The 27,859-nt window shown below is 40.1% G+C and overlaps 1 protein-coding gene across 1 annotated transcript in view; it reads right to left on the bottom strand.

The window, feature by feature from the left end:
* asic4b (acid-sensing (proton-gated) ion channel family member 4b) overlaps positions 1 to 27,859 on the bottom strand; it is a 120,066-nt gene that overhangs the window by 25,908 nt on the left and 66,299 nt on the right. The gene's annotated exons all lie outside the window — the stretch shown is intronic.

The raw sequence follows: 27,859 nt of genomic DNA, 5'->3' as shown, positions 1-27,859 counted from the left end.
TAAAAGTCCCAGGGTGTAGATATGTAGGGTGTTTTCCAGTACAGATAAAAAAAAAAAGGCTGTGATTAAGAGAGCACATATGAGACTCGTTCCTCATCTGTCCTCTCTCTTCCGGCTCCACTGGGAGGAGTTGAAGAGTCTGATGGCTCTCGGAACAAACAATCTTCTCAGTCTGTCTGTAGAGCAGCTCTGTGACAAGAACCAGCCACTGAAACTGCTCCTATGATCCATGATGATGGAATGCAATGGGTGACCATCATCATCCATGATGGAGAGCAGTTTGTGCAGTGTCCTCCTCTCTGCCACTGTTACCACAGAGTTCAGCTCCACACCAACTACGGGGTCCGTCCAGACGCAGCTCGTTCCTGATCATTTAAACCATTTCAGGAGGTGATCTACTGAAAGATGCATTTAAAACAGATACAAATCTGGCCCAGTCTCCCCATGGTTGAAAGAACATTGTTAAAGTGCTCTCTAGGGTGGGAGAAAAGAGATAAAGTCCCCTAATGGGTGCCCTTGCTGTGGGGAAAATGTAACTGAGTACCTGCTAGGGCAATAAATAATGATGATGTTCCTCTAGATCATGAAAAATATAATAATGTTTCTTCATGAATAGCCAGGGGTGTGGGAACCACTAGTGGCACTTGTACTAGACAGCGTTTCAAAGTTCACAATGTTCAGCAAATTAGATAAGAAAATAGGTGAATAGGTGAAGTTTACATGTTTACATGTCTCTTTAATGGAGAAGTGCCCATTGGTGGATTAAATGTGATGTGGTGCACTACAGGAATATGCATTCACAATGGGATAAACTATATGTGGCAGTAAAGGACAAAGAAAACTGTTGTCAATCTCATTCTTAAACTTGTATCTATTTAATTCATCTATGTTTTAGTTTTAGCCACGCCCACTGTAGAGTGTAGTAGTCTTTATTTTTACCCCTGCCCTTCAAACAGCCCGAGTCCAGCACAGTTTAAAACACATACAAGACAGGAGCCAAACAAGCAGCAACAGCAGTCCCTGGCGTCATGTTTATATAAGCTGGGTTATAAACCTACGCTACAGTCTGGTCTCTGCACTCGCACTTCAGTCCAATTTCAGTCCAATTCAAGAGCACTCCTGCTTCTCTGGCACTGAATACAGACTCTTACGCCATCACAGTCAGAAAGACAATGCTCTACTCTGCTGCCAACGTAGTTCTGGCCTGGCAGGGCCATAAGCACTTATGTAACGTTCTTCTCTGTCACTTTTATTATATCAAACTGACCACACACACACACACACACACACACACTGACCACACAGAGTATTGCCTTCATCTTTTGTGATGGAGGCCTTGTGAGTACAAATCTAATCACACTAGAAAATGGTTTCTAAAACAGATATAGTACTGAAGAGGAGCAGCAAATTCATGAGGTATGATGTTTCCATTTCTAGCACACACACACACACAATACACACAATAAACTTAAGCAGTGTGTAGTCCATCTTAAACACATATATTACTCAGCACTCAGTAAAGCTTGGTTGTAAATACGATGAATGGTCTGTGTATAAAGAAGCCATTGCAGTGACCATGCATCTATTGCAACATACCGTTTCCTTCTAGGGGCTCAAGGACAGTTACAGAGCTAAAAGTAGCGACCAATTTAGAGGAAATAACTACAGTTTAAAAGCTGTGCCAATGTCACATATGACTATTGATTTATTATAAAACAAAAAGAATTGTTGTCACAAACTGGTTTAAAAAAACTTATTCTAAAACTATACCACTTCAGGAGGTGGTCTGAGATGCATTTTTAAACAAATACAAATCCCTAAAAGATCACTAACACACTCAAAGGGGGCATAGAGGGCAACTGCCCCACCCCAGTGCTCCCACTGTTGAAAGAACATAGAGCAGGGGTGTCCAAACTTTTTTTGTTGGGGGCCAGATAGAGAAATATATTTGAAGTCACGGGCCACAGACTCTTTAATAAAACAAATAATGAAATATACCACTTTAAATAATACTTTTTTCCTGATTATTTAATTTACACACCATTTTACTTTACTTACTATCTTTATCTTTGACAGTGTTGTGTAAACTGATTTTTCAAATTGATGTTTAATTTCATGATTTCTCTTAATATAAAACTCCTTGATTACGGCAACTTTTAGACTCTATTTTTTTGTGCTAGAAATGCGCACTCTCTCCACTTTTAGACTTACTTACCCCGTTTTTCTGCGCTAGAAATGCGCACCCTCTCCGCTTTTAGACTCTTTTACCCTGTTTTTCTGCGCTAGAAATGCGCACCCTCTCCGCTTTTAGACTCTTTTACCCTGTTTTTCTGAGCTAGAAATGCGCACTCTCTCCGCTTTTAGACTCTTTAACCCCTGTTTTTCTGCACTAGAAATGCGCACTCTCTCCGCTTTTAGACTCTTTGGCCCGTTTTTCTGCGCTAGAAATACGCACTCTCTCCGCTTTTAGACTCTTTTACCCCTGTTTTTCTGCACTAGAAATGCGCACTCTCTCCGCTTTTAGACTCTTTAACCCCTGTTTTTCTGCACTAGAAATGCGCACTCTCTCCGCTTTTAGACTCTTTGGCCCGTTTTTCTGCGCTAGAAATACGCACTCTCTCCGCTTTTAGACTCTTTTACCCCTGTTTTTCTGCACTAGAAATGTGCACCCTCTCCGCTTTTAGACTCTTTAACCCCTGTTTTTCTGCACTAGAAATACGCACTCTCTCCGCTTTTAGACTCTTTGGCCCGTTTTTCTGCGCTAGAAATACGCACTCTCTCCGCTTTTAGACTCTTTTACCCCTGTTTTTCTGCACTAGAAATGCGCACTCTCTCCGCTTTTAGACTCTTTTACCCCGTTTTTCTGCGCTAGAAATGCGTACAGTGTAAAAGCTGTTTGAATGTCACATATGACTATTGATTTATTTAATAGTCCCTTAAAATGCACTTGATATATGTCTTAAAAATATCTCAAAAAAGTGAAACTCCTAACAACCATGAAAGACACTAACAAAAGTGCCAATTGTTGTTGGGATAGAGGGGTAAACACTATAAATTGCCCAGCCAATAAAAGCTAATCCAAATCCAGGGGTACAGATGAGAAAGGAGATTGGCCCTTTGACTTAAATAAAATACACTTATAGTTTTAATATCTGAGTAAACAAAGGGTTTATAGAGTTTTTATTTTTTATCCAGTTGGAACATTGGATTAGAAAACAGAGTACAACACTGCTATTTAGTGGGCGGGGTTTAACCCTTTGAACTCTAGGCTGTTTTGGTGTGTTTTTTCTTCATTTTTGTCAGTTCCTCTTTCAGGTCTTATAACACAGTAACGATATCATTATAACAGCTACATGCCATGAGCTCTTTTACTCCAGAAGCCATACGGCTGCTCAAAAATATAATCATTTAAAATGTAAAAGGAAGCAGAATTGTTATATTTTCCTGGAACTGATCATGTTTTGGGCAAAATTTTACCAAGCGCCTGTTTTTTTACTTATTTTTAAATGTATAGACTTTAAATATATTCACATCTAAGATGTCTTTTTAAAAATGGTTAGACTAGAGTGTTTATGTGTTGAAAGAATATTACAAGAATACTGATGATAGTTCATTACATGGTTTATTACATGAAGAGCATCAGGCGGATTTATTTTTCTTGATAATCAATAATCACACCTCTAGGATACATGTAGATTATTAAAACCTGACACTCAGAGCAGCCTATGCCTTTCAGTATTTTCATCAGGACACACAAAGAAAACTATATACAAAAATGTAAACTTTTTAGTCTAAATAAATAAAAATGTTTAGTGCAAAATATCTACTTAGTAAAAATGTGCAAGTAAAATAAAAACTATATAAAGTAGTGCTGTCATGTCTTAGCCCTGTCTCATGTCTCTGTGTGTGTCCCACGTGACCTGTGCCCCTGTGTCTCAGTACTTTTCCATGTGTTTCTCATTTGTAGCTCCGCCCCTGCCCCAGGTGTTTCTAATTATAGTGTTTCCTGTTTCCTTATATAGCCCTCGTCTACCACTTTGTCTCCGTCGGTCTTTGCACTAACCCCTGTTGTTTGTCTCTCCGTGTCTCTTTGTTATTTCAAGCCTTAGCCCTAGTTCCTTGTTTACATCTTCTTGTTTCTTGTTCCCTTTAAGTTCCCTGCTTAGTTTATTTATTCTTGTCTAGTTTAGTTTTTCCCTGTCTAGTTTAGCCTCTTGTTAGTTCCTTGTATATTACCCTGCTTGTGTTTATTAGTTTATTCCCTTGTTTACATATCCCTGCCTTGTTTAGTTTTGTTCATTTCTTGTTTGGTTTTTCTAGTCTCTTGTTTAGCTCCGTGTTCCCTAGTTCCTTGTACATACCCCTGCTTTGTGTTTATTCCTAGTTTAGCTCCCTATATATATTCCCTGTTTGTTTTTCATTATTATCATCACTCGTTTGTTATTGGTTATTTGTGTTTCTTTGTTACATGTTTACTTGTTCCTCGTTTCCTTGTTTCTTTGTTATTTATTTAATAAATTATTTATTCATATCGCCCTTACCTGCACCTGTGTCCGCCTCCTCGTCTCCCTGCCTGGGTCATCCGTGACAGAAAGACCGACCACAACATGGACACAGCAGGTTCTGCGTGGACTGGCACCAGAATGGCGATTCGCCGTGCTCCTTGCGGGACCCCGGCGCAGGACACCTCGAGGCCTCAAGGACGCCGCAGGCCTCGGGGTAGGCGTTCTAAGGGGTCCCGCCAGCCTGAAGAAGACCCCTTTTCCGGGGAGGATTTTCTTGGGGGGGCGCTAAGGGCTGGTGCGGTTAGCCTCGGTGCCTCCGTGTACCCGAGGCTAAAGGAGCGGGATCCGTGGGACTTTCTCGGGTGCGCTCCCAGTAGCTCCGAGGACGAAGAGGAGCTCTACCCTGCACCAGTCCGTGCTCCGTTACCGTTTCCCCCAGGGGCGGTGCTCTACCCGGCTCTCGGCCGTACAGCTCCAGAGGCCGTTCCGACTCCCGTCCGATCCCCTGCAGCCAAGGTGCGCTCCTCACCGGCGGTTCCAGAGCTAGCTTCCCCGGTGGCTAAGGCGTTAGCTTCCCCAGCGCCTCCAAAGCTAGCTCCTCCCGCGGCCAAGACACTCTCCTCTTCAGCGGCTAAGCCACGCTCCGTGACTGCTGTGAAACCGCGCCCCGAGATCCCCGCGGTAGCTGCCGAACCGTGCCCCGTGATTTCCGCGGTAGCAGTCGAGCCGCGCTACAGGAACTCCTGCCCAGCGAGCCAGCCGCGAGCAGAGACTTTCCCCGCGCTTGACTCAGCTGGAGAGAGTACTAATCCAGTCCGGGATTTTACGGCTACCGCACTCTCAAGCCCCACAGCTGCAGCGCCAGCACCTCAGGCTGAGGAGCTGGTTTTCATGGCGGCTGCAGAGCTGGATTCCGCCGCTGCGAACCAGCCTCTCTCTGGGACTATCTCCGCGGCAAATCAGCCGCGCTCTGGAACTCTCTCCGCGCCGGACTTTACCGGCGGCCCCGCGCTTTCTGCTTCTACAGTCTCTGCCGGCGAAGCTGCAGCTCCGGTCCGGGTTTTTATTTCAACCGCAGTCTCAAGCCCTGCTGCTGCTCCGCTGGATCTGCACACACCCAGCTCCGAAATTCTCTCGGCGGCCACGCCCATCTCCGAGGTGTCTTCGGCTGCTGAGCCACGCCCCCGGACTCCTGCCGTGTCTGCAGAAGCTGCTCCAGCCTCCGTCTCTGCAGAAGCTGCTCCAGCCTCAGTCTCTGCTCCAGTCTCCGTGTCTGCTGAAGCTGCTGAAGCCTCCGTGTCTGCAGAAGCTGCTCCAGCCTCCGTCTCTGCAGAAGCTGCTCCAGCCTCAGTCTCTGCTCCAGTCTCCGTGTCTGCTGAAGCTGCTGAAGCCTCCGTGTCTGCAGAAGCTGCTCCAGCCTCCGTCTCTGCTGAAGCTGTTGAAGCCTCCAAGTCTGCTCCAGCTGTTCAAGCCTTCAAGTCTGCTCCAGCTGTTCAAGCCTTCAAGTCTGCTCCAGCTGTTCAAGCCTTCAAGTCTGCTCCAGCTGTTCAAGCCTTCAAGTCTGCCCCAGCTGTTCAAGCCTTCAAGTCTGCTCCAGCTGTTCAAGCCTTCAAGTCTGCTCCAGCTGTTCAAGCCTTCAAGTCTGCTCCAGCTGTTCCAGTCTCAGTGTCTGCTCCAGCAGTTCCAGTCTCCGTGCCAGAGCCAGCTGCCCAAGTCTCCGTGCCAGAGCCAACTGCCCAAGTCTCTGTGCCAGAGCCAGCTGCCCAAATCTCCGTGCCAGAGCCAGCTGCCCAAATCTCCGTGCCAGAGCCAGCTGCCCAAGTCTCCATGCCAGCACCAGCTCCCGCTGCCAGAGTCGCCGCGCCGCCAGCACCAGCTCCCGCTGCCAGAGTCGCCGCGCCGCCAGCACCAGCTCCCGCTGCCAGAGTCGCCGCGCCGCCAGCACCAGCTCCCGCTGCCAGAGTCGCCGCGCCGCCAGCACCAGCTCCCGCTGCCAGAGTCGCCGCGCCGCCAGCACCAGCTCCCGCTGCCAGAGTCGCCGCGCCGCCAGCACCAGCTCCCGCTGCCAGAGTCGCCGCGCCGCCAGCACCAGCTCCCGCTGCCAGAGTCGCCGCGCCGCCAGCACCAGCTCCCGCTGCCAGAGTCGCCGCGCCGCCAGCACCAGCTCCCGCTGCCAGAGTCGCCGCGCCGCCAGCACCAGCTCCCGCTGCCAGAGTCGCCGCGCCGCCAGCACCAGCTCCCGCTGCCAGAGTCGCCGCGCCGCCAGCACCAGCTCCCACTGCCAGAGTCACTACCCCACCGGTTCCTGCTCCCAGAACTTTGTTTGGCCCCAGGTCCCACGTACCCAGGCAGGCACCGAGGTCCCCTGACTTTGTCCCCAGTACTGTGCCCAGGCTGGTTCCTTGGACTTCCCTTCAGACATTTGCCAGTCCTGGGCACCCACCCGTGTTTCTGGTCCCCATGTCTCTCCCTGTTTTGGTCCCTGTCTCTGTTTACGTCCCTGTACCCGTGTCTGTCTCTGTCTCTGTTCCCGTCCCAGTTACAGTGTTCGTTTCTGTCCCTGTTGATGTTCTCGTCCCTGTTCCTATGTCCGGTCCCGTCCAGTCTCCGTCCCCTGTCCAGTCTAGTGTCCAGTCTTCGGTCCCGTCACCTGTCCAACCCTTCGTCCAGTTCCCTGTCCAGTCTCCGTCCCCTGTCCAGTGTCCTGTTCTGTCTCTGTCTTCTGTCCAGTCTCCGTCCACCGTCCAGTTCCCTGTCCAGCCTCCGTCCCCTGTTCTGTCTCCGTCCACCGTCCAGTTCCCTGTCCAGTCTCCGTTCCCCGTCCAGTCTCCGTCTCCTGTCCAGTTCCCCGTCCAGTCTCCGTCTCCTGTTCAGTTCCCCGTTCAGTCTCCCGTCCAGTCTCTGTCCTCTGTCCTGTCTCCGTTTCAGTCCCCGGTTTCGTCTCTTGTTTTCCCCGGCCTCTCCCCGCCGCCAGCCCCCGGGGTTCGTTTTTACGCGCCTCGGGAGCTGCGCGTTTAGGGGGAGGCTTCTGTCATGTCTTAGCCCTGTCTCATGTCTCTGTGTGTGTCCCACGTGACCTGTGCCCCTGTGTCTCAGTACTTTTCCATGTGTTTCTCATTTGTAGCTCCGCCCCTGCCCCAGGTGTTTCTAATTATAGTGTTTCCTGTTTCCTTATATAGCCCTCGTCTACCACTTTGTCTCCGTCGGTCTTTGCACTAACCCCTGTTGTTTGTCTCTCCGTGTCTCTTTGTTATTTCAAGCCTTAGCCCTAGTTCCTTGTTTACATCTTCTTGTTTCTTGTTCCCTTTAAGTTCCCTGCTTAGTTTATTTATTCTTGTCTAGTTTAGTTTTTCCCTGTCTAGTTTAGCCTCTTGTTAGTTCCTTGTATATTACCCTGCTTGTGTTTATTAGTTTATTCCCTTGTTTACATATCCCTGCCTTGTTTAGTTTTGTTCATTTCTTGTTTGGTTTTTCTAGTCTCTTGTTTAGCTCCGTGTTCCCTAGTTCCTTGTACATACCCCTGCTTTGTGTTTATTCCTAGTTTAGCTCCCTATATATATTCCCTGTTTGTTTTTCATTATTATCATCACTCGTTTGTTATTGGTTATTTGTGTTTCTTTGTTACATGTTTACTTGTTCCTCGTTTCCTTGTTTCTTTGTTATTTATTTAATAAATTATTTATTCATATCGCCCTTACCTGCACCTGTGTCCGCCTCCTCGTCTCCCTGCCTGGGTCATCCGTGACAAGTGCGCACACCATACCTAGCTTTAGTTTGAGTAAAGCAGGTAGTTTCACACTTTTTCTGTGAGACACTTTTGAGTCTTTATTTACTGATATTATTTGGTTTGAAACATCATATAAACATGTTTGAAGTACTAAAGGTAAATAATATTGGTTGAGGTAGGAGATCTCACATTTTTAGATGTTTTTCTCAATGGATTTCTTGTAGATTTAGCTTTACCACACTGAGATGTCATCACTATTTTTAGAAAATGATAGTCCATAGGGTTCTAAGAGTTAAACACAGCACAAAATGAAGCACTGTCTGACATCTTTGCATTAACTAATAATTAAAAACTGCTACTGTGTTTTCGAAAATCCATTGCGAAACAAAATATCATGATACTTTTATATATCAATATTTTCTTACACCTCTACCTCTGACCTGAGGTTCATCTGGGCCCAAACCTGGAACCCCATAAAAAAGCTGCTGCCACTTTCTTCACCTTGGATTTATGCTGACTGCACAACCCAAGCCAAATCTGATGTGCTCTCCTCCACAGGAGGCGGGGTTTGTACCTCAGCAGATGTTAAATCCCATCAGCGCTAAGCCAGAGTGAAGCAGATGGGATTAGACCCCGGGCCCTGCAGGGGCGAGAGAATATCTCCACAGCTAGCTTTAAGAATACTGAACACACACACACACACACACACACTCCTCCTCTCCTCCTCCGTCTCTCTCTCTGCCTGTCACTCCATTTCACTTTCTACAGCCTGGTGAGGTGCAGAGGTGGGGGGATGAGGTGGGTTGTGTCCTCCTCTAAAACTTAAAGCAGAGTATGAGGCAGATCACGACTCTCCCGGCGGAATGCTGGGCGGCACGTTAAGTTGTTTGCAAGCTTTCCGATGTCGAGAGACTTCCCCCAAGGGCCATATAGAGTCTAAGTTGACTGTAATGCTCTGTGTTTGATGCATTTTTTATTCCGACGTGCTATTTGACTAACTCATACCACCTCATAACTATGGCTGCATATCGGCACATTAAAGAGTAAGGGTATGTGAAATGGTCCCAAAAATATTATCACAAATTTTAAGAATATACCACTGCACAAAATAAATGTTTATTTTTTTTATAATTTTATTTCAAATTTTTCCCATTTTCTCCCCAATGTACATGGCCAATTACCTAACCCATTCATTAGGACTCCCTCTATCACTAGTGATGCCCCAACACACCAGGAGGGTGAAGACTAGCACATTCTTCCTGCGATACATGTGAAGTCAGCCACCGCTTCTTTTCGAGCTGCTGCTGATGCAGCTTTGCCGAGTAGCATCACAGTGCGCTCGGAGGAAAGCGCAGCGACTCGGCTCCTGTACATCAGCTCACAGACGCCCTGTGCTGCAGACATCACCCTAGGAGTGATGTGGGGAGAGAGCGCCATCTACCCACCCGGAGGGAGCAGAGTCAATTTTGCTCCCTCTGAGCGCCGGCAGCTGATGGCAAAGCTGCATGAGCGGGGGATAAATGTGTATGTTTTATTTTTGGAAATATTAACACTGGAAAAATGCAAACTAACTGTTTGAATAAGATAATAAGGTTAGAGATTCAAAGTGCAATTATGAGGTGAAAAATTATTTTAAAATAGGCTATTTTGTCAATAAATTGTCATTGTTAATTGTTTATATATCTCATATTATAGAACATCATTTTGTAAAACACTGCTTTGTAAAAAGAAGAGTCATAGTCCAATTTAGGTTACAGATATGTCTGTGCTGGGTCACCACAATGTGAGCACTAAGTGACAATGTATTGACATTTCCTTTTTACAATAATAGGACTTATGGTTGACCGGGGCAGCTCTAACATGACTTTCCTCTTTTCATTTCTACCATATTTTTGGATTATAAGGTGCACCAGATTATGAAGCACACTTTTAATGAACATCTATTGTATGATATATTTTCATACATAAGGTACACAGAATTATATGGCACATTAAGCGACACTAGTAAGGATGCATACATGGAAGTGAGCAAGGCTGTCACCATGCTAAACAAAACTGTAATTCTTAAAAAACACTTTCTTTTAAAGTGAGACGAGCACTGGATGTTAATCTACACAGATTTCACTCCTAAAAAGTGTTTATTTAGGTGACTTAAGTGCTTCTGTTTATTTACAGTAAGCTTAGATTTAAAAAAAATTGTCCAAGGGTGAGTTTTCAGCAAAGTTTCTCCAGCATAAAGGCTGGGTGCAGCATTAGCATTGTCCGCTAACTGCAGCGCTAGTGAGACATGAAACTGAATTAGACAATGAAACTGAAACACCTGGTTTTAGACCACAATAATTTATTGTGGTGATGGACAGTTCTGGTGGGAACAGGAGAGATGAGGTGCACATTGAATTCTGCCGTGATTTGGGCAGCCGTGGTTTTATGTTTTTTGGATACAATCCGGGTTAGTACCCGAACATCCCCTTTCAGACAGCTTCCTCTTGCCTCCACAGTTAATCCTGTTGGATGTGGTTTGTCCTTATTGGTGGTATGCTGACATTACCCTGGATGCCAGTTTCATTGTCCAACCCCTGTAAATGCTTCCTCACTAGACTGAGGAACCCTGGGTGTTCCGGTAAACCAGGGCGATATCAACTAATGAATCTTTCCACATAGCTTGACTTAACACGGCAAAAGCTCAGACTACAGTCCAATATACTCGCCTCTGAGCGGCGAAAGAGCTAGCTCTGTGGTAAGCGGCTAATGCTAATGCTAATGCTGCTACACCCATCCTTAGTGCTGGGGAAACTTTACTGGAAACTCACCCTTATAACGCTGTACTTTAGCGAAGTGGCTTTATCTCTCCATAATACCTGACTGTGGTTGCTGCGAATGAGAAGCCAAAAAAATTTAAATTAAACCTTAATTCAGCCTTGTGTGGAAGAATTCATACATAAGGCACACTGACAGTTTTTAGGAAAATTAAATTATTTTAAGTGCACCTTATAATCAGAAAAATATATGGTGGATTGTCATTGTCCAAATACTTATAAACCTAACAGTACACATTAATATCAGAGTTTTATGACTGTCCACCTAATATTGAGCACAGCTGAAGCAAGTGAACTACCATGGCATGTATATTATTATTATTATTATTATTATTATTATTATTATTATTACTACACTACGTATATTAGGTGATAGAAGATATCCAGATGTACTTCTGCCCATTCCAACTACTACATCCAAACTACAATTATTTTAAATAATCTGGATTGTGTAGAGAAAAGTGAAAGAAAAGTGCAGGTGCAGACGCCTAAGTGACTTTAACAATGCCCAGCTTGTTGTCTAGGTGACTGGGTCAGCATCTCCAGGTGAGTACTGACTGAGTACCTGATCTGAGGAAGGTCAAATCATAAACTGGTGACAGAAAACTGGGCACTGAATTGAATCGATATGAGAGCCAATGAAGAATAGTCCACCTGGGCTGAACTGACAGAAGAGCTATTGTGGCACAAGTCATAGAAATTCCTTCTGTATAGGAAGAATATAATAACACACACACACACACACTGTCACACACAGCTGTGCACCAGGCTGTAGCTGCAGACTGCTCGTAGTTCCTATGATACCAAGTTCACCATCAAAATCACCAATGACAAACCTTTTTCACTGTCTCCTTAATGTGTCTTCACGTCCATCTCTAAATTTCTGCCTGCACTGCTCATAAGAGCTCTTTCTGGTTTTGCAGCTCCCCCAGTCATCTCTAATGGGCTTCAGCACAACGATCAGGAGCACAGTTAACATGTCTGGAGTCCCTCCAGCATAGATAAAAAAAAAAGCTAGATTGTATTGGCCATAGCACGACATGCAAAAGTTTAGACCTGCATGCATGCCTGCATAGTGCTTTTAACTGCTGCATGGAGCTCAGTGCCATTTCTACATTCATTTTAATATATAAAGAATTTAGTGCTTCTAACTGATAATGAGATATGTCATGTTTTGTCTGCTCAATTTTATTTAGTGGAGTTCTTAACTTAATTTTGGGAGTTTGATCCTCGCCCTGTACTCCTCCCACTCTGCACTGTTAATATGCATCCCTTCCTGCAGACATGCAAAAGTTGATTTCAGGGAGGTTACACCCCCCCCCCCCCCCCCCCCCAAAAAAAAAAACAAAACAAAACAAAAAAAACTTGCACACACACCAAAGGATAACGAAACTTTACTTTTATATTTTACTTTTTTTTTTAACTAAATTCAGAGTATTCAGAGGTGAAATGAGTTTTATCTTTTTTCTTTTTGGAAGGCCCTGTCTCTGCTTTCCTTTTTTTTTTTTTTTTTTTTTTTTTACAAAAATTGACAGTTACAAAATCATAAAAAATTGCAAAACATTAAAAACATTTAATATCATATTACAATAATTATTAATATTGCCTCCGCCATGATCTGCTTTCTCTCACTCACTGAACAAATCCCGTTCGGGAGGGGGGAAAAACACTGCCCGCCCACACTAAAAACTGATTGGCTGTCTCACAGACTCTTTGCAGAGAACAGGCCAATGAGAACCCTCTCTGTTTTCACTCGTTCTGAATTCCGGGAGATTATATGTGACTCGCGGGCATCAGGGAGCCGCTACCGAAATGCGGGAGACTCCCGCAGCTTCAGGGAGACTTGGTTTGTCTGCTTCCTGCATTTCAGGCTTGCAACACAAAAAAAGTTAGAACAATGCTGGAAAATTGAGTGGTACTAAAGTGGTGCTAAAAATCTCAAATGACTGGATATGAAAAACATTAGAGAGGCACAGTCTCTCAGAAGCAATAAAGGACAGAGCTTTAAACTGTATCTAAAAACTTGGAACAATTTCAGAAAAATGTTCCCCATTATAAAAATGGGAAGACATTGGATATCTGGGTAACACTTTACATTAAGTGTTGACTAACAAACATGAATTAATGCATTAGTTACCATGAATAAGACATGAGGTAATACATTAACAATGCTTAGGTAATGTTAGTTAAACACGGAACTACAGCATTAATTAATGTTACTTTGACATTAACTAACATTAGAAGTGAAGCACTTGTTAAGACGAACAATAAATCATACACTTCCTTAATAATGTTATCTAATGTTGGGTTAACAAGGAACAACTGCTTTTCTTGTCATTTGCTTATATGCTGCAGCTATGCATACAGTCATTGTTGAATATTTATTAATTAAATATTAGTTATAAATATATATTGGCTGTGATAACACTTATGCAGTGTTAGTAGCCAGTTACTTATTTATTTACTGATGTCAGTTAACTAATATAATATTACATATTTTACAGTTTAACTTTACATCATGTATATTCATTTTACTGAACAGAGCTGTATAAATGCTTAGTAATGTTTAACAGATGTTTATAATGCTTAACAAAGGCATTACTGGTTAATCAGGGTTTATATTTACAATTTCTACATGTAAGTTGAATTCCAACAAACACTCAGACATATATAAGATGAAATGAAGCATAAGCACCGTCCAGACTAATATTTACTTAATATATATTTAACAATTACTGTATGCATAACTGCAGTACAAAAGAATATGACAATAAGATGAACTAATGCAGTTGTAACTTGTTTATATCATATATAAAGTATATGATTTATTGTTCATCTTAACAAACGATTCACTTGTAATGTGAAAGTAACATTAATTAATGCTGAAGTCCTGTGTGTTTAATTAACATTACCTAAGCATTGTTAATGTATTAACTAATTTCTTATTCATGGTAACTAATTAATTCATTCATGATAGTTATTCAACACTTAATGTAAAGTGTTGCCCATATCCCACCAACTGCAGCCCATAATATCATCAAAAGACTCAGAGAATCTGGAGAAATCCCTGTGCTGGTACATCACCTACTCACACTTATAACTCATAACCTGTTTCTACATTTTTATTCTATAATTTGTTTGTACTCTCTGCGTCGACCAGAGGAGGATGGGTTCTTCTTACTAGAGGTTAGATCCGGCCCAAAAAATCCGACCCGACCCAGCCCGAGCCCGTGCACGTTCTGCCCGAGCCCGACCCAACACGAACCATAAACTGTCATTATGAGCCCGAGCTCGATCCGACCCGTCCCATAAACTGGCTGTTTTCGGGCTGTTTGAATGAGTGAAATATAATCAGAATTATGTAAATAACACTGTAACATAGAAGAATAGAACTATTATTGAATTAAAATGATTTTTAAGAACAGCTAAACACAGTGCTGCAGGTCAAACGCGGAGGAGTTCGTGCGAGAGAGAGAGAGACACACAGAGAGAGAGAGAGAGAGAGAGAGAGAGAGAGAGAGAGAGCGAGAGAGAGATTTGCATGTTCTGGTGTATGAGCTACTCACAGGTAAAGGTTCTCACACACTGTATCTCCTGTTTCTCTTTTATCTCCTCGTGCTCATGTTCTAATCCCATACATAACTCTGCAGCTCCCTCAATGTTTTCTGTCGTATTTTGCGGCTAGCCCGAGCGCTTACAACTAACACCGTGGACCGCGAGGTGCTGCCGCGCTGCCGCTGTTGTGCCGAATCCGACTCCCTGCTGAATCCGATTCCCGCTTCGCGGACAGAATTGGCACAAATAAACTGCGATTATAAATAAATTAGTTTTTACACTTTCAGTTCGTTATTTGGTTCGTTTTCGTTAACAATCATAATTGGTTACTTAGCAACATTGTGATTATCACACCAGTGTCACGTCCTGGTCTTGTCTCATGTCTCTGTGTGTTATTCCCACGTGACCTGTGCCCCTCTGTGTCTCCTGTCAGTAGTTTTCCACCACGTGTTTCTCATTTGTAGCTCCGCCCCTTCCCCAGGTGTTTCCTATTCTAGTGTGTGTCCTGTTTGGTTAAATAGCCCTCCTCTGTCACTTGTCCTCCGTCGGTCTTTGCACTAACCTCTGTTGTTTTGTCGTTCTCGTGTTCTCTAGCCTAGCCCTCGTTTCATAGCCTTAGCCCTTGTCCTTTGTTTATCTTCTTGTTTATTTCTAGTTCCCTGTTTATTTACATTGTTTTCTCCCTTGCCCTGCTCAGTTTAGTTTTCCTAGTCTTGTTTAGCTTCTTGTTTATTTCCTTGTATATATTTATCCCTGCCCAGTTTAGTTTTGTATTTATTCAGTTCCTCGTTTGTTTCTTTGTTTATTTACTCCCTGTTTGTTTATCATTAGTACTTCTTGTTTTGTTTAGTTTATGTTCTCTAGTTTTACTGGTTTGTTTTGGTTATTGGTTATTTGTTTATCTAGTTTCATTTATTTGGTTCACTCCCTTGTTCCTTGTATATATCTCCCTGTTTAATGTTTACGTGTTTACTTGTTCCTTGTTTACTTGTTATTTATTTATTAAATAATTATTCATTTATTTTCACCCTACCTGCACTTGCGTCCGTCTCCTCGCCTCCCTGCCTGGGTCAATCCTGACAACCAGAGCTTTATTTAAAAATAAAAATATAAATAAAAAACAGATGCCTACATCTCAGACTATTTTCTGGAGCCCGACCCGAACCGGCCCGAGGAATGTGGTGGTAAATCTCGGCCCGGGTTCGGGCAGACAATCTAAGCTCTACTTCTTACTGAGTCTTGGTTCCTCCTAAGGTTTCTTTCTCTTAGTAAGTGAAAGACTGTAAACACTGTGGTGTTTACTCATAAGAACCTTGGACCCGCATTTTTCTAAAGCTGCGTTGGTTGTGACATTGTTTGTTGTAAAAAGCGCTATATAAATAAATTTAAATTTAACTTAGTTTAATTAAATATTATACATCCATATAGTGCCAACCTCAAACCTGCCAGGATAATTTCTCTATGATGTTTTCAATAACGATTATTTTTAAAAGTCATTATTTTTGATAATGACTTTTTAATTCTAAACTAAGGAAAGATGTCATTTGTTCCGAACTGAGAGAGACATTTTTATCATTTGAACACTTCACACAATAACTGGCGGCAGAATTTCGCTCCAGTTCAGCAGTGCAGTGTGAATAGGCTAATCGCCGTGCCGAGTTTTCTGCACATAAATAAAAGAAGAGTTTCGTCTAAGTGACACGCAAAAGAATCTGCGATGCATTTTTCATGAGTTAGCCTAACCTGCACACTAATCCGGCATGAAGATGAGCAGGGGGTTGGGTTGGGGGGTTTTGGCAAGTGTGCATGTGTATTTAACATTAATTCCCTGTGATGGTAAACTTATGCGAGGTTTGTATTTATGCCCATGGCAACTCCCTCGCCGAGTCATTTTGTTTACGGTGTGTAAACACTGCTGGGGTCTGTCACCAATGTTAAACATGTAAAGGTAAAGGCACCCTGTGCACCTCTGAGCTCAACACACCAGGCCTTTAGTGATTGGCCAGTCATCAGCCCAAACAAAGGCTGTGTACTGGCAAAAAATGGACGACACTGTATGTTTCACAATCAAGGTGATAGAATTGTGTATATTGCAATATATTGGAATACTTTAAGCAAGTCGATATATTGAACTTGTTTAAGTAAAATTTTAGGAAAACACAATAGTAGAAGAATCGAGACATTCTATAACTCTATCCCAACAAGAATCAAGATATTTACCCTTTTATACCAATAAATATCAAGACTTTCTACCCTTTTATTACAACAAGAACCAAGATATCCTACTCCTCTATCCCAACAAGTACCAAGATATTCTACTCTTCTATCCCAAAAAGAACCAAGACATTCTACCCTTCTATATTAATAAGTATCAAGATATTCTACCCTTTTATTACAACAAGAACCAAGACATTCTACTCTTCTATTCTAACAAGAACCAAGACATTCTACTCTTCTATCCCAACAAGAACCAAGACATTCTACTCTTCTATTCCAACAAGAACCAAGATATTCTACTCTTCTATCCCAACATAAACCAAGATATTCTACTCTTCTATCCCAACATAAACCAAGACATTCTACTCTTCTATCCCAACAAGAACCAAGACATTCTACTCTTCTATCCCAACAAGGACCAAGATATTCTACACTTCTATCCCAACAAGAACCAAGATATTCTACACTTCTATCCCAACAAGAACCAAGACATTCTACACTTCTATCCCAACAAGAACCAAGATATTCTACTCTTCTATTCCAACAAGAACCAAGATATTCTACTCTTCTATCCCAACATAAACCAAGACATTCGACTCTTCTATCCCAACAAGAACCAAGACATTCTACTCTTCTATCCCAACATAAACCAAGATATTCTACTCTTTTATTCCAACATAAACCAAGATATTCTACTCTTCTATCCCAACATAAACCAAGATATTCTACTCTTCTATCCCAACATAAACCAAGATATTCTACTCTTCTATTCCAAGAAGAACCAAGACATTCTACTCTTCTATCCCAACATAAACCAAGACATTCTACTCTTCTATCCCAACATAAACCAAGATATTCTACACTTCTATCCAAACAAGAACTAAGACATTCTACTCTTCTATCCCAACAAGAACCAAGATATTCTACTCTTCTTTTCCAACAAAAAGCAAGATATTCTACACTACTATCCCAACATAAACCAATACATTCTACTCTTCTATCCCAACATAAACAAATACATTCTACTCTTCTATTCCAAAAAGAACCAAGACATTCTACTCTTCTATCCCAACAAGAACCAAGATATTCTACACTTCTATCCAAACAAGAACCAAGACATTCTACTCTTCTATCCCAACAAGAACCAAGATATTCTACTCTTCTTTTCCAACAAAAAGCAAGATATTCTACTCTTCTATCCCAACATAAACCAAGACATTCTACTCTTCTATCCCAACATAAACCAAGACATTCTACTCTTCTATCCCAACATAAACCAAGATATTCTACTCTTCTATCCCAACATAAACCAAGATATTCTACTCTTCTATCCCAACATAAACCAAGATATTCTACTCTTCTATTCCAAGAAGAACCAAGACATTCTACTCTTCTATCCCAACAAGAACCAAGACATTCTACTCTTCTATCCCAACATAAGCCAATACATTCTACTCTTCTATCCCAACATAAACAAAGATATTCTACTCTTCTATCCCAACATAAACCAAGATATTCTACTCTTCTATCCCAACATAAACCAAGATATTCTACTCTTCTATTCCAAGAAGAACCAAGACATTCTACTCTTCTATCCCAACAAGAACCAAGACATTCTATTCTTCTATCCCAACATAAACCAATACATTCTACTCTTCTATCCCAACATAAACAAAGATATTCTACTCTTCTATCCCAACATAAACAAAGATATTCTACTCTTCTATTCCAACAAGAACCAAGACATTCTACTCTTCTATCCCAACAAGAACCAAGATATTCTACACTACTATCCCAACATAAACCAATACATTCTACTCTTCTATCCCAACATAAACAAATACATTCTATTCTTCTATTCCAAAAAGAACCAAGACATTCTACTCTTCTATCCCAACAAGAACCAAGATATTCTACACTTCTATCCAAACAAGAACCAAGACATTCTACTCTTCTATCCCAACAAGAACCAAGATATTCTACTCTTCTTTTCCAACAAAAAGCAAGATATTCTACTCTTCTATCCCAACATAAACCAAGACATTCTACTCTTCTATCCCAACATAAACCAAGATATTCTACACTTCTATCCAAACAAGAACTAAGACATTCTACTCTTCTATCCCAACAAGAACCAAGATATTCTACTCTTCTTTTCCAACAAAAAGCAAGATATTCCACTCTTCTATCCCAACATAAACCAAGACATTCTACTCTTCTATCCCGACATAAACCAAGACATTCTACTCTTCTATCCCAACATAAACCAAGATATTCTACTCTTCTATCCCAACATAAACCAAGATATTCTACTCTTCTATTCCAACATAAGCCAATACATTCTACTCTTCTATCCCAACATAAACAAAGATATTCTACTCTTCTATCCCAACATAAACCAAGATATTCTACTCTTCTATCCCAACATAAACCAAGATATTCTACTCTTCTATTCCAAGAAGAACCAAGACATTCTACTCTTCTATCCCAACAAGAACCAAGACATTCTATTCTTCTATCCCAACATAAACCAATACATTCTACTCTTCTATCCCAACATAAACAAAGATATTCTACTCTTCTATCCCAACATAAACCAAGATATTCTACTCTTCTATTCCAACAAGAACCAAGACATTCTCCTCTTCTATCCCAACATAAACCAAGACGTTCTACTCTTCTATCCCAACAAGAACCAATACATTCTACTCTTCTATCCCAACATAAACAAAGATATTCTACTCTTCTATCCCAACATAAACCAAGATATTCTACTCTTCTATCCCAACATAAACCAAGATATTCTACTCTTCTATTCCAAGAAGAACCAAGACATTCTACTCTTCTATCCCAACAAGAACCAAGACATTCTACTCTTCTATCCCAACATAAACAAAGATATTCTACTCTTCTATCCCAACATAAACCAAGATATTCTACTCTTCTATCCCAACATAAACCAAGATATTCTACTCTTCTATTCCAAGAAGAACCAAGACATTCTACTCTTCTATCCCAACAAGAACCAAGACATTCTACTCTTCTATCCCAACATAAACAAAGATATTCTACTCTTCTATCCCAACATAAACCAAGATATTCTACTCTTCTATCCCAACATAAACCAAGATATTCTACTCTTCTATTCCAAGAAGAACCAAGATATTCTACTCTTCTATTCCAAGAAGAACCAAGACATTCTACTCTTCTATCCCAACATAAACCAATACATTCTACTCTTCTATCCCAACATAAACAAAGATATTCTACTCTTCTATCCCAACATAAACCAAGATATTCTACTCTTCTATTCCAACAAGAACCAAGACATTCTCCTCTTCTATCCCAACATAAACCAAGACGTTCTACTCTTCTATCCCAACAAGAACCAATACATTCTACTCTTCTATCCCAACAAGAACCAAGACGTTCTGCTCTTCTATCCCAACAAGAACCAAGACATTCTACTCTTCTATCCCAACAAGAAACAAGACGTTCTACTCTTCTATCCCAACATAAACCAAGATATTCTACTCTTCTATCCCAACATAAACCAAGATATTCTACTCTGCTATCCCAACAAGAACCAAGATATTCTACTCTTCTATTCCAACAAGAACCAAGATATTCTACTCTTCTATCCCAACAAGAACCAAGACATTCTACTCTGCTATCCCAACAAGAACCAAGATATTCTACTCTTCTATATCAATAAGTATCAAGACATCCTACTCCTCTATCCCAACAAGAATCAAGACTTTCTACTCTTCTATCCCAACATAAACCAAGATATTCTACTCTTCTATCCCAACATAAACCAAGATATTCTACTCCTCTATCCCAACAAGAACCAAGATATTCTACTCTTCTATATCAATAAGTATCAAGACATCCTACTCCTCTATCCCAACAAGAATCAAGACATTCTACTCTTCTATCCCAACATAAACCAAGATATTCTACTCTTCTATCCCAACATAAACCAAGATATTCTACTCTTCTATCCCAACATAAACCAAGACATTCTACTCTTCTATCCCAACAAGAACCAAGATATTCTACTCTTCTATCCCAACAAAAACCAAGATATTCTACTCTTCTATCCCAACAAGAACCAAGACATTCTACTCTTCTATCCCAACAAGAACCAAGACATTCTACTCTTCTATCCCAACATAAACCAAGATATTCTACTCTTCTATATCAATAAATATTAAGACATCTTACTCCTCTATCCCAACAAGAATCAAGACATTCTACATTTCTATCCCCTATGTGTGAAAGAACAATACACGGGAGGAGGGAGGGGAGGTCTCTAAGTGGTAGAGGTAAGGGGTGATATGAGAATGGACCACTGTGTCCTCTCACGTCTTTCAGGTGGACGGTGCATCAGTCCTCACTGGGAACTGACCCGTCACATCTCTGAAGGTCCTGTAGTTGAAATCTCTAACACTATACATACAAAAACAACTTCTGGGTGCCAGGGGGCACTGCTCCATCAGATGTGTTGCAGGTGGAAATATCAATGTCTGACTCATCAGGAAACCATTCTTCCAGAAGAATTATTTTCAATAAAGCAGTCAACCAGATTCACTACACTGTCCAATGTTTACATGTATATTTCAAGCAGACAGCTAATCTTTCAAAATATAAAAATAAATAAAATGCCACACCGGAACACGACTCTTTGATTGCTTTAGATTCAGTGGGGAACCCCTGGTATTTTCTATGGATTTCTAGGGTTTTAAAGAAGGCCAGATGATGTCTGAGAACTAGAGAAGCACTGAAATAAAAACTCAGACAAAACTTAATACCAAACTTTTTTGTTGTGTCGTAAATTAGCCACCTTTTCACCACTGAATAAATAAAATAATCAAAGTGCCATATTTTTCAAAGAAAATATGTGCTAAACTCTTAATATTCTTTACTTCCAAGCAGACAAATTAAAAAAGTACAATATATTTAGCTACCTCAGCAGTGCTATTCTCATCATATATGTCTGTCAGCATCTGTGACTTGATAGTGCCATTCTAATCATACATTTACCTTAGTAGTGCCATTCTAATAATAAATTTACCTTAGTAGTCCCATTCTAATAATACATTTACCGTAATAGTGCCTTTCTAATCATGAATTTACCTTAGTAGTGCCATTCTAATCATACATTTACCTTAATAGTGCCTTTCTAATCATAAATGTACCTTAATAGTGCCATTCTAATCATAAATTTACCTTAGTAGTGCCATTCTATCCCAATAAGAATAAAGACATTCTACTCTTGTATCCCAACTAGAATCGAGACATCATACCCCTCTATCCCAGCAAGAATCAAGACCTTCAACCCCACTATCCCAACTGGAATCAAGACACTCTACTCTTTTATCCCAACTAGAATCAAGACATCATACCCCTCTCTCCCAGCAAGAATCAAGAACTTCCACCCCACTATCCCAACTGGAATCAAGTCATTTTACTCGTCTATCCCAACAGGAACCAAGATATTTTACCCTTCTATACCAGTAAGTATCAAGACATTATCCTACTTTTACTTCAGTCTTGCTATTTTGGTTCCACATTTACCTCAGCAGTGCTACTTAACACACATATAACATTCTAAATATCACATGTAGCTAGCTCGTTAGCTATCTTGGAATTTAGCCCTGTACAGATCGTCAGCTGTTTGTAAGTAGGTAGTAAACTGACAGCGAGCGTGATAACGGATACTAAAGGCTTTAGTTCATTTCATTTTTGTGAGCAGAGAGTAAAAATGAACTTAAACCTGCTGTTTATTGGCTCTCCCTGCCAACTCTTTCTCTCTGCATACAGCAGTGTTCTGATATAAAGCAATATGAGTCATTGTTCAGTCTATATTATTTTTATTTTTTTTATTTTTATAACACAGAATGTTGGAAGACAAGTGTCTCATGACATGTGGATTCTATATAAAGCACAATATACCAATTGTCAAACATACTGGTGGTAATATGATGTCATTCCACACAGTGGAATACACACATACTTAACCCTTAGAACCCCATTGATGCAAATCAAAAATTGCGCATACAGCTTAATTACTCAGGAATGTGTCAATGCACCATCATGATTCATACATTGTGACAAACTGGGATTGTTTCTTAAAATACTGACTTGTTTTTGCTAAAAATAGGCTTACCTTCATACTTCCAGGCTTTATTATTTCATTATAACACTCTTTATTGTCTCAAAACACCATAAGCCGTGTGTTTACTTCTACTGTGGGGTCTTCCATAAATCTCATGCCGTCATTGCTAAAAATAAATAAATAACAAAATGCTTAAAAATTGCTTTTTCAGTCAATAAGCCTGCTACGACTGTCAAGGTCTTAGAAATCTACATCCTAGAGGTGGGAATATCAAGAAAAATAAATCGGCCTGGTGCTGCTCATGTATTCTGTCACAGTAATTAAACATAAAATAAACTATCATCAAAACCTTTTACTTTAAACTAATATACACTTTGATTTAACTATTACTGAAAAGAAAACTCTTGTGTTAATTGATTTAAAGTCTGTACATTCAAAAATAATCATTCAAAACATGATCAATTCCATGAAGATTTACAAATTCTGGAAAGCATTTATATTTCAATTTACATTTTTGGGCAGCTCAATTTCTTTTCTTTTTTTTAAGAGAAATATTAGCATGTCTGTCACTTAACATTACTGTTATCACAAGTGAAGGGGAACTGACAAAAATGGAAAAAAAAAACACCAAAATAGGCTAAGGTTCAAGGGGTTAATCTATATTGTAATGGAATTCAGGAGAATTTCAAAATTACAGCTACTTTATAAAAGCAGTCAGACATGCATCTTGTCTGTATTTATGTTACACTGATTTGTTTTTCATCAGGGAGTGAATAACATAGGAGTTTTTGGGAGTCTGATCTCCCTTAATAAGACTCATTTATATTATAATAAATTTAGCTGCAGTATCCATGTCTGGGAGAATCCTGGAATAAGCCTATGGTTTCAAACACCCCTAAAGTGGACCGTACCATTCTTTATTACCTCTTGTCTGCCTGCCTTGCTAATATTATTGGTAACACGGCTTGTGTCTCCATTAAGGTAGCACCTGCACAGGTCTAGTATATGTACAGTAAGTAGCTGCTATCTAGCTTTCTTAAATACACTTGATTATCTTCAGTAAATCACTCACATGAAGATGTTTAATTGTTCACATTTACAGTTCCACCTTAAATGTTGCTAATTTACCATTTTAGCTTAAATGCTTAGGCTAACATTTTTAGCTTTTAAGGTGGAACAGACAATTTAAATAAGAATCCAGGTTTAGTTTATGTGGACTGTCACATATTTGCCTTTTTGAGCTGGAAGGGAAAGTTTGAACAGTAAACTAAAGTCTTTGTAAATTGGTGGCTGTAAAAATGAGGAATTAGTTGCTCAAATGAATAGTTAAACAGTGAACTTAAATAGTCATGCAGTGAATCAATACTCTGATGTATAACTTTATCAATGTTTTTCAAATGTAGTTATTTTTTTGTAAAAAAAAATTGAATAAAACTTTTAGGGCAAGAACACTGCTGACAGATTTAGATTTTTGGGTGGCCTATGCCTTTATTGTAACATATACAGTCTTCAGTTGTGTATGGTAGCAACCATAGCATTGTGTGTGTTTTTGCTGGTTTGGGTGTCATTTTTAATGTAGAAAACAAGACTAATGACGAAAACTTTTTTTTAAACCCACAAAAAGATCATAATAAGTGAGAATGAGGATTTGCGTGTTAAAGACGTGCTGGATGCTTACTGAATACTCCCTCAGAAGGCAATTAGATCTACAGCTTCATCTGTTTAATGCTTCGGTTCATTTTGTGCATATGGAGTCTGACTCCATTAGAGAGTACACATCAAATTCACTCAGTGAAACAAATCTCACTGAATTTAGAGGAGACATACACAGAGTTTACTTGATGTGAATCAGGTCACTCAGATGTGTGAAATAATTCAAATGGACGGATCACAATACTCAGAATTTGACTAAATCAATCTTTACTTTAGTATGTAAGGGTGTTTTCACACATAAAAGTCCAGACTAGAGTCTGAACCCAGGTTCATGTGTTTGTTAAATTGTTAAATAGCATAGTTAGCTTTGGTTTCAGACTGCAGTTCAATGACTGAGTGAGCTAAGGAATTTACCTACAGCAACTTGACAAAACTTTACCTGAAGAACTATTTATTCTACCCCATTATGGTTGTCGGTTTTGTGAGTTGTCTTTAATAATGAGGGTAATGAGTGTAATAGATTCCCCTCAGATTCCAAATTAACCAGACCATAGGCCCTATCACACAGCCTGCAAAAGGCACGTAGCGATGCTTGTTGCTATCTTACACCCCGTCTTTTTCCACGCCTTGTGCACGCATCCTTAATGCCCGGATCAGATTACACGACACATTGCGTGCGTCGGATGAATTTCAGTGTTGCGAGCGACAAAGGTCCGTGTAGTGTGACACAGTCAAAGAGCAGTAATTTGACGTGACGCTGTCGGAGCGTCCGACGGAAAGACTAGCATGTTAGAATTTTTTGTATTTTATTGCCTGGTTTGACACGCTGCTCCGCGAAGTGCTCCCTAACGCAGACCAATAGAAAGACAGAGCGTTCTGTGGCGCACAGATGTAAACACAGGAAAAGAAAGCGGCAGTGCTCCCGCAGTTCACTGGACCAGAGAAACAGAAGAATAATCTAATAATCATCTAATAATCCACTTCATCCATGAGATATTCTGTTTACACATACTGAAACCTAAGTAGCTACATCTTTACCATACCTCAAGTTCTCTCTGGAGTACAAAAAACATGTAATGTCCACTTGGGTCACCCTGGAATGAGCCCACAGTCGCCTTTTCCTTTTTTTAGTTTCTTTAGCATAAAAGCGCTTCCATCACGCAAAGCGCTTCTGTAGCCATGATTCTCAGATTCTATGCTTCTCACCCGCGATGACCTACGAACTCACGCGAGGACGCGGACAATGATTGGTCGGTGACTTACGTGTAGTGTTGCCAGTCCCCCGAGAACAACGCAAAACGAAGATAACTGCTTAATCTGACACAAAAAATTTGTGTAGTCTGAGCTTGGCATAAAAAAGTGTTGGAGTATAGGAATACATTAACGCCGATGGGCGTGGTGGTCTGGAAATCACGTGTGTTCAGGTTAATATCCGTCATGTTTCTATCTTGGCAGTGAGAAACACCAGTACGCCACTGACTGATTAAAACCCTGACAACAGTCAACAGTCAGCCGTGCAACCCGACAATACCACATACCGACACTTCTTTACGACAGCAAAAAAACACCTCACCCAGAGACTTTAGCAACCAACTATAAAATAAAATATACTTAAAAATGTGCACAGTAACTATAAATTATTATTAGTTATATATTAATTTCTGACATTTATATGGATTTATATTTATGTTCAGTACAAAGACTTAATAATTGTAGCCTAATATAGCTGATATAGACATTCTGCTGTTCAAGAATTTGACAGATGCTCATTCTCACTCATTCTTTCAGAAATAAAAAATGAAAATGACTAAACATAAATGTATTTTATTTCACTTTACTATTATTTAACTGAAATTTGCTTTTATTTTTTTATATTTGAAAAACATCAAAGCACATTGCCACCGCACTCTCCATCAGTTCTTAAAAAAAAAAAAGTGAAATACACAGATCTATAAAGCTATATGTTAGCGTTCGTTTCTTATCACCAGGTCACATGTATTAAAATATAAAAATATTAATTCATTAATTAAAGTCTCATCCAGTGCACAGTGGAGTGCACACCATACTGTTTCCATGATTTGAAAGTGAAACTAATGTCAGTTAGTCAGTGTTGCAAACCCAGCTTTTACATAAACAATAAAGAGAATAAAGAATAAAATAACAACAATGAACTTTTCCCTTAAATGAGCTGCTGGTGTAGCTTTACAGTGTGAGTGCAGGTCAATATCCTCTGCTAAGATACACAAAGCAAAGGGAATGACTAATGGCACACTGTTTGGTTTATTTCACATTATGCTCAAAACACACCCATGATTAATTAAGAGAATAAGTACACGCCTTTTGCATGTTTCCAGCTGTGCAAGGGTCTTTTTTTGAGCTCTCATGATACCAAAGACACATGACACGCCTCTAAATCAATCTGCACAAAGAGGAAATGGCCAGTGCGCTATAGATCGCTAAAAAAGGGCCCCATGATTTAGCTAATCCAGACCAAGACCACCTTTTTTGGTTGGATCTAACAAGCAGGTGTAAAAGCACCCTACACTGAAAACAATGACGCGTAAAATTTAAGTTTCGCAACTTTCTACACTTGCTTTTTTTAAAGTAAATTTAATTTCATGTAAATTTAAGTAACTTCAACTCGGTTTCAAGACTTAAATGTTACGCAGAGTAAATAAGTGAACTGAACTTCAGTCAGTCCTTTCTTTTAGTAAACTTTACTTCATTTATTTTTGCTGAATCAATCCTTTCTTTTATTAAACTTCACTTAATTTATTTTTACTGAATCAATCCTTTCTTTTATTAAACTTTACTTAATTTATTTTTACTGAATCAATCCTTTCTTTAAGTAGCTTTTATTTAATTTATTTTTGCTGAATCAATCCTTTCTTTTAGTAAACTTTACTTCATTTCTGCATACAATATTACCTAATTACAATTACTTAATTTATACAATACTACTCAAATCCTTTATGATACATAATATATTATAATACATTAAAAATATATAAATATAAATATTTTTAGTTAAAACGCACATATTAGACTGTCTCAACATATGGAAGGCATGTAATACATTCTTTTTAGTATACTAAATCCATGTGTTGAGAAGTAATCCAAGTAATTGTAATTAGGTAATATTGTATGCAGAAATGAAGTGAAGTTTACTAAAAGAAAGGATTGATTCAGCAAAAATAAATTAAGTAAAGTTTAATAAAAGAAAGGATTGATTCAGTAAAAATAAATTAAGTAAAGTTTAATAAAA

Source organism: Astyanax mexicanus, chromosome 5, assembly GCF_023375975.1.
Source record: "Astyanax mexicanus isolate ESR-SI-001 chromosome 5, AstMex3_surface, whole genome shotgun sequence".
Lineage (NCBI taxonomy): Eukaryota > Metazoa > Chordata > Actinopteri > Characiformes > Acestrorhamphidae > Astyanax > Astyanax mexicanus.
The sequence above is the reverse complement of the archived record's forward strand: the minus strand, read 5'-3'. Positions and strand labels throughout refer to the sequence as shown.